The sequence below is a fragment of the Bidens hawaiensis genome, unplaced genomic scaffold (genome assembly GCF_021521415.1).
Source record: "Bidens hawaiensis isolate Kalapana, Puna unplaced genomic scaffold, B.hawaiensis_p1.1 tig00001016_1, whole genome shotgun sequence".
In the NCBI taxonomy this organism is placed as follows: domain Eukaryota; kingdom Viridiplantae; phylum Streptophyta; class Magnoliopsida; order Asterales; family Asteraceae; genus Bidens; species Bidens hawaiensis.
This window is the reverse complement of record NW_027491059.1, coordinates 24,700-38,772: the sequence shown is the minus strand read 5'-3', so window position 1 is coordinate 38,772 and position 14,073 is coordinate 24,700.

Below are 14,073 nucleotides of genomic sequence, written 5' to 3'. Positions count from 1 at the left end.
TATTTACATAATTTCATTATTATATTAACTTATTAATTTTATTTTGTAATCAAATCCAACGAACTAGGGTTATGTTAGTTTACATGTTGGTTATTACATTATTAAAGTGTTTATTATGGTTTATATTCAAAATAATAAAGCTAGACACAAAACTTTAAAAAAAATTACATTTATAACATTTATTATTAAAATATGTTATAAAATTCATTAAGATTCATATCTTAATTATAATGTAACTTAATAGAAATATTTATTATTTTTAATTTTTATTATTTGTAACTCAATCATGCTCCTCATTACATTTCAAGGATATTCCATTTTTATATTAATTTTTATATGAAAAATAGTTAATCTGGTTAAAAGTAATTTACCATGCTCCCATAAAATTCGAAATATTTGCTTCTTTTTTTTCTATAAGTTGTTATATATATATATATATATATATATATATATATATATATATATATATATATATATCGATTAATTAAATATTCCAACAACTTCCCATAATATTAACTAATAACACGGGATTAGTATTCAACATTTAAACATTCCTAATCCAATACTTTCAACTATTATAAATAAGAATTACTACATTCATTTTACGCAACTTTAAATCTTCTAATATTCTGTTAACTCAGATTAATCACTGTTTTTTTGAACATGGCTTTAAGGTTAGTATGTCTTTGTCGTTTTCTTGACTATAACATTCATACGAAATGAATAAATTGTTTTGTTATATTTTAATTTTTGGATATATATGTGTTGCTTGATTAAGCAATTGTTAATTGAAAACTTAAAAGTCAATTAAAAATTTGTCACACACAAAATATTGATGACAACAAATTTATCATTATCAATCAATTTCAAATTCTAAAGGGTGATTATATCATCAAAGTTCAAGTAATCTGGTTTTTGAGATAATCATGTTTTTTGGATAAACATGAGCAAATGATCTCAAATGACATCATATTAATTGATTAAAATGTATGATATTTTATGTGTATGAATATATTTTTTTTTGTTAGTTTCATGAATACATTATCATTTATCTAAGGTTGGTATGTACGTACTTGAAGAACCTTACTTCTCACACGGAAGAGTTATAAACAGAACTTATATGTTACCTTATCAAGAGTTACAAGCAGACATGGATTAAAGATTTTGATTTTTGATAAACAATGTATGCCGATCAATACAATCACAAATGTAGTGTATCAATACAAGCATACGGTAATTTTATTATAACATATTTGAGTAATATTAGCTATGTAATTTTAATGTAAATTATAATTGTATAACAATATATGATTATTTTGTTTTTGTTGACTGTATTTCACCTAATGATTAAAGTTAAAATTTTCATCAATTACCCGTGTAATACACGGGCCTCAAACTAGTAATAAATAAATAAGTTGTGTCTGTAGTTGAGTCTAATTAGCTAGTAAACGTAATTTAAAGAGTCTCGTGGGTTCGATATCCGGACTTACTTAGCTGTACTAGAGTCGACTGGTTCACTTGTCGGTTAGTAGTTTTAGTTAAGTTAAGAGTCTAGAATTTATTACTTAGTGTCTAGATTAGCGTGTTTTTATTAGACTACTTTTAGCACATCAAGTTTTTGGCGCTGTTGTCGGGGACTCTTGGCGATTGCGTTATTACTTTTGATTAGACTTACTTGCTATCTACGTGCTACTTGTTTTGTTTTGTTTTTGTTATGTTTTATCTTTTGAGTCATAGGAGTCTAGTTAATTTTAATTTAATTTTAAGTCTAGTTTATTTTATTTATTTTTAGTTTTATTTTTGTATTTTTTTTTTAAATTTATATTTGCAAATATTGGATTACATCGAAACAGAAGGCAAGCGGGCAACAAGCTGCGCCGCTACTCCTTTTTGAATCGCCGCTACTCTATTTTGTATTTAAATAGAGTCTATTGATTTGGTCTTGTGTGCTTTTCAGGTTTATGCCACATCTTCGTTCGCAAGGACCACCTCCATTAAAATCATAAGTCAGTTCACCGATCACCATAGATTCTCCGCCGAAGTCATCAACACATAGTTCACCGCCGTCGAGTCCCTGAACCATTCCCGATATTCATATGGCCAACAACCGAACTGTTTACCAACAAGCTTTCGAGGGTTTCACCGGAGATCACTCGCCCATCGTCACCCCCGTGATCAATAACGCTAATTCCTAGCAGATTCCCTCTTATGTCATAACCAATCTCACCCAGAGTAACTTATTCCAATCCCGTCACTAGTACACCCTCATCCATCCGAGGTGTGCACCAGGTCAATCTGGACACTAGTGTGGCTGCTGCCTTAGAGAGTATAGCCCGTGAGATCAAAGAACTTAAGGCTAAAGTAGATAAGTGTGAGTTGTGTAGAGAGGGGCATGGGACTTTAGATTATCCGTTGATGGGTCAGGAGCAGGTAGAGTTTATAGGAGGACAGAATAGGGTTCCTAATGCATTTAATAGAAATAATAATTCAAACTGGAACAACTATAAAAATAATAACTATAATTCAAATTTGCATTCCTCCGGTGCACCCCCTAGTTTCCAATCAAATTCAAATCTTAACCGGGGGCGGGATCAGTCGTTTAGTGGGGATCAAAGTAGTCATGGTGGGAATAATGGACAGGACTCGGGTGGTGGTATGGGTAGGTTAGAAGAAATGATGAAACAAATACTAGCTAGAGATCAAGAAACTCATAAGAGAATTGCTGATCATGATTTGATAATTAGGAAGCACCAGTCCACAATTCTAGATCTTCAGAGAACCATAGGTGATATAGCCCGATGTTTAGGAGAGAGACCCCCAGGTCAATTTTCAGGTTCCACTCAAAAAAATCCGGTAGCTCAGATAAATGCCATTTCTACTCGTAGTGGTAGGGTTTTAGGTCCGGAGAGAGAGATTAAGGTAGAGAAGAGAGATGAGTTAGTTGATGAGGAGATAGTGACGGAGACTCCTAGGAAGGTGCAACTTAGGCTAGGCCCAGCAAGTACCGCACCAACCAATGAGCCCATAGTTAGAGGAAGCGAGGAAAAGAAACCGAGAGATATTAGGCCTTCACCGCTTATAGATCATGCTCGTGTCCCATATCCAGCCCGTCTTAAGAATCAGAAATTTAGTAGGGCGTACAAGAACTTCTTAGATATGTTTAGGCAGCTTAGGATTAACCTTCCGTTTATCGAGCCCCTCCAGCATATGCCGAAATATGCTAAGTTTTTGAAAGATCTTCTTAAACGAAAGGAAAGTCTGGAGGAGCTTTCGACCGTTCCACTGAACGGAAAGTGTTCGACAGTAGTTATCAATAAGGTACCCGAAAAGTTACCCGATCCCGGTGTTTTTACTGTTCCATGTTTGTTTGGTAGGGATACCTCGTGTCAAGCATTAGCGGACCTAGGAGCTAGCATAATCTAGTGCCATATTCGTTGTTTGAGAAGCTAGGCCTAGGAGAGCTCACCCCAGCTCGTATGACCTTATCTTTAGCTGACCGTTCAGTGAAGTACCTTAGGGGGATCATAGAAAACCTGCTCGTGAAAGTCGATAATTTAGTTTTCCCCGTAGATTTTGTGGTTTAGATATGGAGGCCGATGAGAGAGTTCCTATTATTTTAGGTCGTCCATTCTTGTGTACTGCTAGGGCACTAGTTGATGTATTTGAAGGTAAGATCACTCTTAGAGCCGGCGATGATAGTGTCACTTATGTTGCTAAATCCATGAGACACCTGAGTGGTCAAGACGGTCTCATTGATCCATGCCATCCCGTTTATGCGATTGAGTCTTTTGTTCCGGGCATGGATCCACGTCTTGAGCACCCCCGTTCCGTCAGAGCTTGTTTGGGGGAGGAGAGAGAGGTCGCGAGTTCTCGAGAGTCGATGGAGTATGATAGAGAGAGAGGTGGTGGTCTGCAAAATTTTATGGAGTTTGGAAAGATTGAAGATGAATGGTCGTATAGTAATGCAGTTTCTTGGAGGACCATGGAGTTTGACCGTGGTGGTGGATTCTCCACTTAGGCAGCCAAGTAGTTCACATAGGAGAGTGTCTTGAGTGAAAACTCAAGTTTAGAGTCTGTATAGTTATTCTATTTTTATTTTTGACTCCTGTCGTGTCACTGACGTAGTTTTTTGTAGTTCTTCTTTGTTTTTGTTTTTAAGTTTTGCAGGTTGAGAGCTAGAAAAATGACCCCCATTAAGTATAATGCAAAATTCAAGTGTGGGGATGGAGCAGCCGAATGTATACTTTTTATTATTTGCTGCTATTTATTCATGTTTTACATATAGGGTGGGTTGGTTGGTCTGATAAAATACTTAAGTGCTTAACATCAATCAAATTGATAAGATATTTTTTAGATATTGTTTGTTGTTTTTGCCGCTCCCGTTCGTGTGTGAGAGGAGGAGATACTGTTTGATGCGTACGTTCGAAGTTGGAGGGCATTCATGGAAGAAGACTTTGGCATCATATCATCATTCGCATATTTCCAGCTAAGTCTTTTCCATTATCTATCTTGCTTGTTTATTTTTATTTTTATTTTTTGTTTTTGGTTTTTAGGCTTTTGGTTTTTTATATTCCGATTTTATTTTTTATTTTTCGTCCTTATCCTTGCATTGAGGACAATGCAAAATTTAAGTGTGGTGATGGTACATTTGAGTCATGGTTTTTTTTATTTAAAAAAAAAGTTTTGAAAAGTGTCCCTTGATTTTGTTTCTTTTTGCACTTAAATGGGAGATGAGGATATTTATCGGGAATCGGTTTTTCAAACTACTAATAATATGAGATAATATTAAAGAATGCGTACTTAACTTGGGATGTGTCGGTAGGTCAAACTAGTCTTGAAAGGTTTCCCACTGTATATTCTTAATAAACCTAATTAATATTAGATTTTGTGGGTTCTCATCCTAGGGAGGACAGTGAAACTGAAATTCGATAAGGCATAGAGAGTGTTACTATAAGCTGATTACCCTAAGGTGGTGAGAATTGAATGCACTTTAAAATTAGCACGCCACTCCGTTTTATGAAAATAAATAAAGAGTGGTGACGTCCCGCAAGTGTCCAATTTTATACGAGCTTTAGTCTTTAGTTATATATTTTTAGGTAAAAGATGCCTAAGTGCACAATAAAAATAAATAAAGAAAATAATAAATAAATAAATAAAAGGAAAAAAATGAGAAAAATTATGTAATGAAAAATAAATGCCAAAGAAGCATTCTCAAAAATAGGAAATGAGGCCAAAGTGCACATACTAGACAAGACTGAGAATTTACGTGTTACCAAGGGGATGGCGACTTTGAGGATACACTATTGGGGCTCTAAAGTTTCTAGTCAATAAATATTTTCTTAGGGCATATATAGGACAAAGTCCAATAATATTTAGGGCATGCTTGTACGACCTCACTTGACCTATCATCCATAATTCCATCTAAGTGTATTTTCTTCTTACCGTTAAGGGGTTGTTATCTTATGGTGATATGTTGAACCAGTTTGTTTCAACTCGATTATTTTTAATTGTCTTTACTATGCTTGAGATGGGGTAGGTGGATCTTAACTCCAAAGGTGTGAGACCCATAAGTTTTTGATATCACATGAACATAAAATGCTTAATGTGCGTGGGGCTTAATAAGCTGGTGGCTGGGTTTAAATAGACAACAATATCGGCAATTGTGGTTTTTAGGTTTATCTGAGCTTTAAGATAACTTTATATGTTTTTAAGACTGTATTTCTCTGATGCTGATCCCATTGCAATGAGACTTTTTCAAGGACAAAAAAGAGATAAGTGTGGGGATATTTGATATAATGCCTAATATACATAAATCCTGTGTACATTTTATATAATATTTTATTAGTTTATGTTTGGTTTTAATTAGGATTTGTATACTACTAACTTATTTGAATAAATGTAGGTCCCGGGACTTGTTCGTGGTTAAAGAGGGCGAAAAACGATCAAAAACGAGCTAAACCGGCGAACCAGAGCATCAGAAAACGAACCGGACCGGCTAGGCCGGCCACCTCCTCCCCTCTACCGGAGCGCCGCGCGACCGGGGGTCCCAAGTCCGCCGCGCGGCGCGGCCGTGGTGTTTCTAGAATTTTCTTTTCCGTTTTCTTAGGTTTGGGCCTGTATTTTCCTATTTAAAGACCCGTAAACTCAACCTTAAACATAACCTAAATACCCTAGCCGGCCAGGACGAAATTGGGAGCTCTAGAAGTGATCTTTTGGAGGTTTTGAAGGCTTGGAATCATACGGTGGCGTGCATATCGATCAAGGACGAAGGCTACGGGTTTTATCGCCTTTAATCTTTCGTTTCTTTTGTTTTCTACTATGAATTCCTTTATTTTTGTCATGTTTGATTTTACCATGCTAGGAGAAACTTTATAGACTGCCTAGGCTTATGATGAACCTTTATTGATGTTTGATTTTGACTTGGGATTTATTTATCGTTATGGTTTTATGAACTAGTAAAAGGTTTAATTATATTAAATTGATGCATATGTGTGCTTAGGAATGTTTGTTGAGTTTTATTATTCCATAGTCGCCTAGATTATTGTTTGTCATTATGATAGGTTGCTATTAGGTCATCTACTTTGTGTTTTTGACTATTTTATGATTGATTTCGAATAAGATCATAGGAATAATATTACTTAATTAAATAAACCTAAGTGTGCTGCTAACTTAAATAGCTGTAAGGTGCTAGGTTATTGATAAGTCCTTGTTGATCAGGATTTCTAGATTTAGTTCTTCATAAGGAGTCCGTCTATGTTTGATTGATTAACTTTGTCTTTTGAGTCAATTGAATATATTAGACTGCCTTTGATTTCCGCGTTGTAAGGTAAGATTTCGTATAAAGGAACTAGTTTGTAATTAATTAGGTGACCGTATGAAAACTTGATTTTTAATATTGGTGTGCGTTAAAACTTATTAGAAATCCATAACTTGAGAAGGGTCAAGGGTCCTGTTCGGGTTTCTCTTAGGTGTCTATTTTACGATCCCAGTCCATAACTAAATATTCTCCCAGTTAATTGATAACTGAAACTTAAGGGATTCTAGCCTAGGTAGTTGTTTGTCATCATCTGAATTAAGTCCAAGTTCTAAGTTTAGTCGTCTTTAGTTTTCTTAATTAGTTTAAAATTAGTTTATTTGTAAACCCCCCTCCCTAAAACAAATAATAAATAAATAAGTCGTGTCTGTAATTGAGCCTAGTTAGCTAGTAAACGTAATTTAAAGAGTCTCGTGGGGTCGATATCCGGACTTACTTAGCTGTACTAGAGTCGACCGGTTCACTTGCCGGTTAGTAGTTTTAGTTAAGTTAAGAGTCTAGAATTTGTTACTTAGTGTATAGATTAGTGTGTTTTTATTAGACTACTTTTAGCACATCACTCGGGCAGGCGAATGATTCGCGAATAGCTAATTGAACGAAGTTTCTTGTTTGTGTTTGTTCGTTAAAGATACGAACTTGGTCCACGAACTCAAATGAACACAAACGGTGTTTTATTTTATTTGTGTTAACTGAAAATGGCCAGTGTCAACGGTTCCATCCAACTACCAAGTTTGCGTTGAAATTTTTTTAACATTCATATTTTAGTTTTACATACAAAATAATCACATAATACTCGTGTGTGTGTGTGTGTATAGGGGATGGATCTTGCGAGAAGTGATATTATAGCGAGAAGTGCAAGAAATGAATCTGAACCATTGATTTATTTAATCAATGGTCAACAAAAGAAATGGCAAATTCGTAAATACAAACACATGTTTATAACATATTTTTAATTAAAAAGGGTGCATATGTCTTTTGTGATGTATCCTCTTTTAAGCTAGATATTAATGCATTTAGGGGTTTCATTTTTTATGCTTAATAAATGGTCATAGTGTCATATATAATTTTACTATTTTATTTCTTTCATTAAGCTAGACATTAATATATGTGAAAAATTTATAATTGTAGATTATTAGCATGATCCGTTATTTATTATATGTAGTTTAATATATATAAAAAAAGAGTTTATTTTGCACTGTGTAAGTGGTATTTAACGGTTTCATTTTTTTATGCTTAATCAATGGTCATAGTGTCATATATAATTTTTACTATTATATTTCTTTCATTAAGCTAGACATTACTGTATGTGAAAATTTTATAATTATAAGTTATTAGCATGATCCGCTAATATGTAGTTTAATATAAAAAAAAGAGTTTAATTTGTACTGTGTATGTGTAAATTTTATTGTGTGTAGCTTCATATATATACCGTGGAGGTGGTATTTCGAATTGTGTACATGTAAATTTTATCGTGTGTAAGTTCATATGTGTACTGTGTAGCTGATATTTCAAACTTTGTACGTGTAAATTTTATAATATGTAGGTTCATTTATGTGTTATGTAGGTTCATATATGGGTTATATAGATAACATTTCGAATTGTGTATTCGTAATTTTTATCTTCTGTAGGTTCATATATATACTGTGTAAGTGGAATTTTAAATTGTGTATGTGTAAATTTTAGCGTGTGTAGGTTCATATATGTATTGGGTATGTGGTATCTCGAATTATAGACGTGTAAATTTTGTCGTGTGTAGGATCATTTTATGTAATATGTACGTAATTTTACGAAATCGGCATAAAGTTGAAAATATTTCTAGATATGATTAAATGTGAAATATTATGACGAACGAATGAATAATAGATTAAAAAAACAATTTAAAACAGAACGTAGTTTGTTACTGGTTATATAAGTTGATAAACTGGTATTTGAAATGCATCAGTTATTTCATGATAAATGGAACTATTAGAAAAAGAAACAAAAATAAATCCATACTAACTAAAGGACATCTAGTGGTATAAATAAATTGTAAGTTACAAACCATAAAATCTGGATATTAATGCTTTAGACTTTTATTTAGGGATAGATTAAAAAAAATAAATGATGAATTACTTTAATTTACCTATACTACCCTTTTATTTATTTATTTTATTTTTTCTCAAATTTCATTAATTACAATAAATGCAATACATTTTCAACCATTGATTGATAATCTAATGGTTGAGATCACTTATCGCACTTCTCACTATAAGAATCATTTCTGAAATAAACCTAATCCTATATATATATAGGCAAAGTATATAATGAAAACCCACTTGAGTTGTGAAAACCCGTAAAAACCCTATGTAACATCATTTTTTTTGTTACATGTAATATATGTTGTTACATTTAATACAAAACATCAAAAACATAAAAAAAATGTTTTGCTATTTTTCTTTACATTTTTTTACTAATTTTTTATATGTTTTCAAGAGAGAGAAAGTGTAAGTTAACTTTTCTTTAAGTAAAAACATGTGGTTGAGAATGTATTTTTAGAACCTAACCATATATATATATATATATATATATATATATATATATATATATATATATATATATAAGGTAAGATAATTTTGCTTGAATTTATATGAGCATACGCGGACACATTTAAAGTAGTTTATCACAAGGTAGCATTATGCTTCTGAAATTTGACCTGGCCTGTGTAGTCATAAATATACTCACATTTGGTGTCAGAATCAGAGCAGAAACGAATCATGATTTAATGAACCCTAATGTGACTAACAGCCTGTTATTCCTTTAGGAAGGTTTAGGTTTTTGTTTTTTTTTTATTATTTCTGTAGCATTTTTGGTATGTTTGGCGATTCTTATGGTAAAAACTGAAATTCTTGAAGAAGGCTTTATTTTATGTTGCTTCAGAATCAGAATTTCGGCAGAGTCGAGTTGGTATTGATTCTCGAGCAGAAGGTGCGCTTCATTGATCTTTCATTAACTGTGGATTAACCTATTAAACCTTTTAATTTAGTGAAGGATTTAGTTATTTTGATTTTGTGTTGCTTCAGATTAAGGGCATCTCTCATCCAAAGAACGGCCCGTCTATCACACAAGTCATGTGCGCCGATGATGTGTTGTTTATTGGTGAATGGTTGGAATCGAACCTGCTTTACTTATCTAGAATACTAATTTGCTTCCATTTGGTTTTGGGGGGAAATTGACCTTGGTTAAAACGGTGCTTGAAACCTTCGGCTATACTTTTTCGTGTTTATGGTGAAAAAAGGGTGATTGTGAACTGCGAAGGGTTTGGGCGATACATAAGCTAAAAACTTTGATTGGTTTAAATGGGTATCATTAAAGGTATCTTGCTTCGTGTGGAGACTATTACAGGATCATATCCCTTTAGCCGAGAGATTTGACCCATAGAGGGGTCAAATCATGTATTCTAGACGCAAACATGCCTGACTGCTACTAAGGTTTGGAAGAAGGTGCAACGATGGTGCGGCTATGAAATTGCAGGGAAAAGGTCGGTTGGTTAACTTGTGGTAATATATCTCCAAGGCCCCGGTTTTGAAAACTACGAGAAAGGTTTGGCTCTCTATCATCTAACACTACCTGTTGGAAATTATGGAAGTCTAGGAATAAATGGTGTTCAAAGAGAAAATTTTGAGCGATAAAATCTTTGAAGACATCAAGTTGTCTACATTAAGTGGATAAAGCAAAAATTGGTCTAGAAATCCCAACCTCAACTTTTTTTTGGGTATTTTTAAGGGTCTGAACTGCTTATTCCTAATTTTGTTAGGGGTGTTTGTGACATTTGAGCCAAAACAAGGTACACCTCAGTACGTATTTACCGATTAAGCAAATAAACGCCTTTTGCGTAACAAACGAACGATTAACCGAACGGGTCGGGTTATGAACCAGATATCTCGGGGGGCCATCTATAAGTGATATACGATCTATACAAGCTAAAATACTAGAAATATGGTCTTAGTTTGATAGCAAACAAGTTAAACGAAAACATGCTCATTTAACCGCCCACTATAGATTTAAAAGCGAAAGATAGTTACAAACCAAGCATTGTATCATCCGTTAAGCCGAAAAAGACTTACCAAACACATATTTGAAATGTTTTAAGCGATCCGTGAAAATATTTTTGATTTTTACAAACATATAGTATGTTTTTATAATTTTACACAAAATTAGCCGAAAAACACTCGTTTTCGCGCTGTTTAACGCACCCGATAAGTTTTTCGCGCCAAAAACCGAACCCGAACTAAATTTGGACCGAGCTTTTCGTATTTGGGCTTGAGGAACCAGAAACTTGGGCCAAAATGGGCCCAAGGTGGGCCCATATAATCCCGATCGCAATTCAGCAGCCCCCCCCCCCTTTTAGTTCTTTCATATTTAAACTAGATCCAAGACATTTTAACATCATTTCCTTGAAAATTCTGGACACAGCTTCTTCTCCAGCCAAAAACAGCAAGAAAACCTAAGGTAAGAGCTTAAATAAGTAGCTTTTGAACTTGTTTAAACTTGTTTAATACCATAAAAACATGTCTTGGTTACTAAAAATCATTCCTAACCGTGTAAATATTCTAAAAATGATCCATAAACATGTTTTGATCATACACATGGTAAGGAACCTGTTTTGATAGTTTTTTTGGCCAAAAACACGGATTAAAGGGTTGAAACGACGTTTTTACGGTTCAAAAGTCCGTTTTTGTGCACTAGCCGAAACCCTAACTTAAGGGCTGTTATGTTGATGAAATATTGCTTGGTTTGTGATATAGGACTTGTACCTAGCTTGCTTAGAAGCACAAGAACCTGAAAACTTGATTAAAAGGTCGGAAACGAGCCAAACCCGCTAAGGTAATGCCGAAACACTCGCTTATGGGCTATTTAGGTTAAGGTTGTGATGTGCATATTGTTAGGACTTGAAATTTTTCAGGGACATCAGGGACCATGTCAATGAGTCCCTGTTCAAATTTGGTAAATTTTCGACCATCCGAGAATATTTGGCGAATTTATTACCGAATTGGGACGTTTATTTGGGAAAAATAGCTAAAACACTTCAAAAATTCTGGGAACTCATATTTGATGTATTTTGATCACATATGAATTTTGGGATGATTTGGAGAAGTTTAAATTTATTTTGTTTATTTGCGTTCGTGTGAATTTTTACAGCCGAATTTGGGCCGAAAAGAATATCGCACGAGCTTTTTACATTCTGTAATTGATACAGGTTGTTTTAGGGCATGATTTGAGTATTCAGGAATTTTTGGTGAATTTTTGGAAATTGTTTGGGGTAAACGGATGATTTTCAGACGAAATATAGCTGATAAAATGGATTTTTATAAATTAATAAATTAGTAAATAAATTCCAGAAATATTTTTATAAAAATCTACATATTTTAATTGATAAGTGGTTAAATTTTCATAATTTAATGATTAACGGTTAATTAATTATGCTAATCTGAATATTAAACAAATTCAGTTTTTATAACAACCGGCAAGTTCGCGACTAGTGAACCTGCGGAAAAATCAAAACACTAAGAGTGATCAAAAATCATATGTTTTGACTAATTAAGTGAAAATGAACTTTTCTATGAGAAACCTGGACAATCCGGGTTGATTGTGCGCGTTTCTTCTTAAATCAAACTGAATAAACGGAAACGGACCCCGTGGCTAATCCGGGACCCCAGTATGTGATCCTTCTTTATAACTTAATCATTTTATTAACCAATACATTTACCCAAGCTTATTTTTCCATAACTGCTTTCTGAACGCGTAAACGAGCAACTTGGCCCAGCTAGGAAAACGGGAGTCTGAGCCAAGTTCAGTTTTAAATATTAGACATTGAACAACATCACAACCTAAGCCTATTGCCACTTTCTGGGCGTTCCAGCTACACCCAGATTAGTTATACAGCCCAGTTTAGTATTGAAATTATAATAATATTAAAATATTAATATTATTATAATATTGATTATAGGAACTACTGATAGCAGACCGATCAAACCACGAGCTGATACAGTACTGAATATCTACTAAACAGTGAGTTTCATGACCCCACTTTTAAACTGTTTTACGAACTTTTGGGGTGAAAAGCATGTTTGATTACATATACATACCTGAAACATGTACTGATGTGAATTATCTAAGTGCTAACACACGAAAGTCCCCACGATCACAGTGATTAACTTCGAGCCGGTGGCTTGTGAATAGTACTATTGGTTTGACAAACCCAAACGGAATCGGCCTGGTTGCCGTGTCACATAGCGCCGTTTGCACATGACCATATTTATACAAACAGGCTATGTAGTGTTAGACATAGCTACCGGGGCATGTTGTGGGCGGAAAGGGGCCACAGTGGTTGATTGAGCGTGGGAAATGGATGCATGCAGCACATACAGTCAAGGCTTCACTGTAGCTTAGCATAATTACATCATTTACATACATACATACTTATTTCATGATTACAAGTGTTGACTTGTGAATACTCATTACTGATTTCTTGAAACTCGTGAAACTCACCAACTCTAGTAGTTGACCCGTTTTAAACTGCTTTTCAGGTGTACCTAAATCGGAATGATTGAGTGATCTGTTACTTACCTGAAGTGTGTGGTTGATGCTAGGTGAATAGAAGCAAGAGCGTTATTAGTAAGAACGTTTAGTTAACGAACTAGTTTTGTTTGTACCACCTAGACTGTAAAACAATGATAAACGAAAAAATGTAATATAATGTAAATTAGTTTGTAATGTTTCTTTATAAACAATGTGTTGATACCAGAGGTGTCTGTTACATTCCCGTTTTACGCTTCCGCATTGTGCTAGTCGGGGTGTGACAGTGTTTCACAAATCGAATTTCGAATATCCGAATTAATTAAACCGAAAGATACGAATTTTGATATTTTGAACATGGATCCGAATTCGAATTACATTCGGTTGATTCAATTTGAATTCGAAATTCATGACATTCGAAATTCGATTCAAATTTCGAGATGGATTCGAATACTAAAGTATTAAACATCCCTAAGAGCATTCCCATCCTATTTCTCAAATTTATGTGATGAGAGTTTGTAAATTATATGGTGGGGTTTTAAGTGGTTGTGAGTGTAGATTATAGGGTGAAGAGAGAAAATGTAGTGATTTTTTGTAAATTTGGAGAAAATGTAGTGATTTTTTTATAAATTATAGGGTGGAAAGAGAAAATTGTAATGATAGAAGTATAAAAAAAGGTATTATTTAATTAAATAGAAGAGATA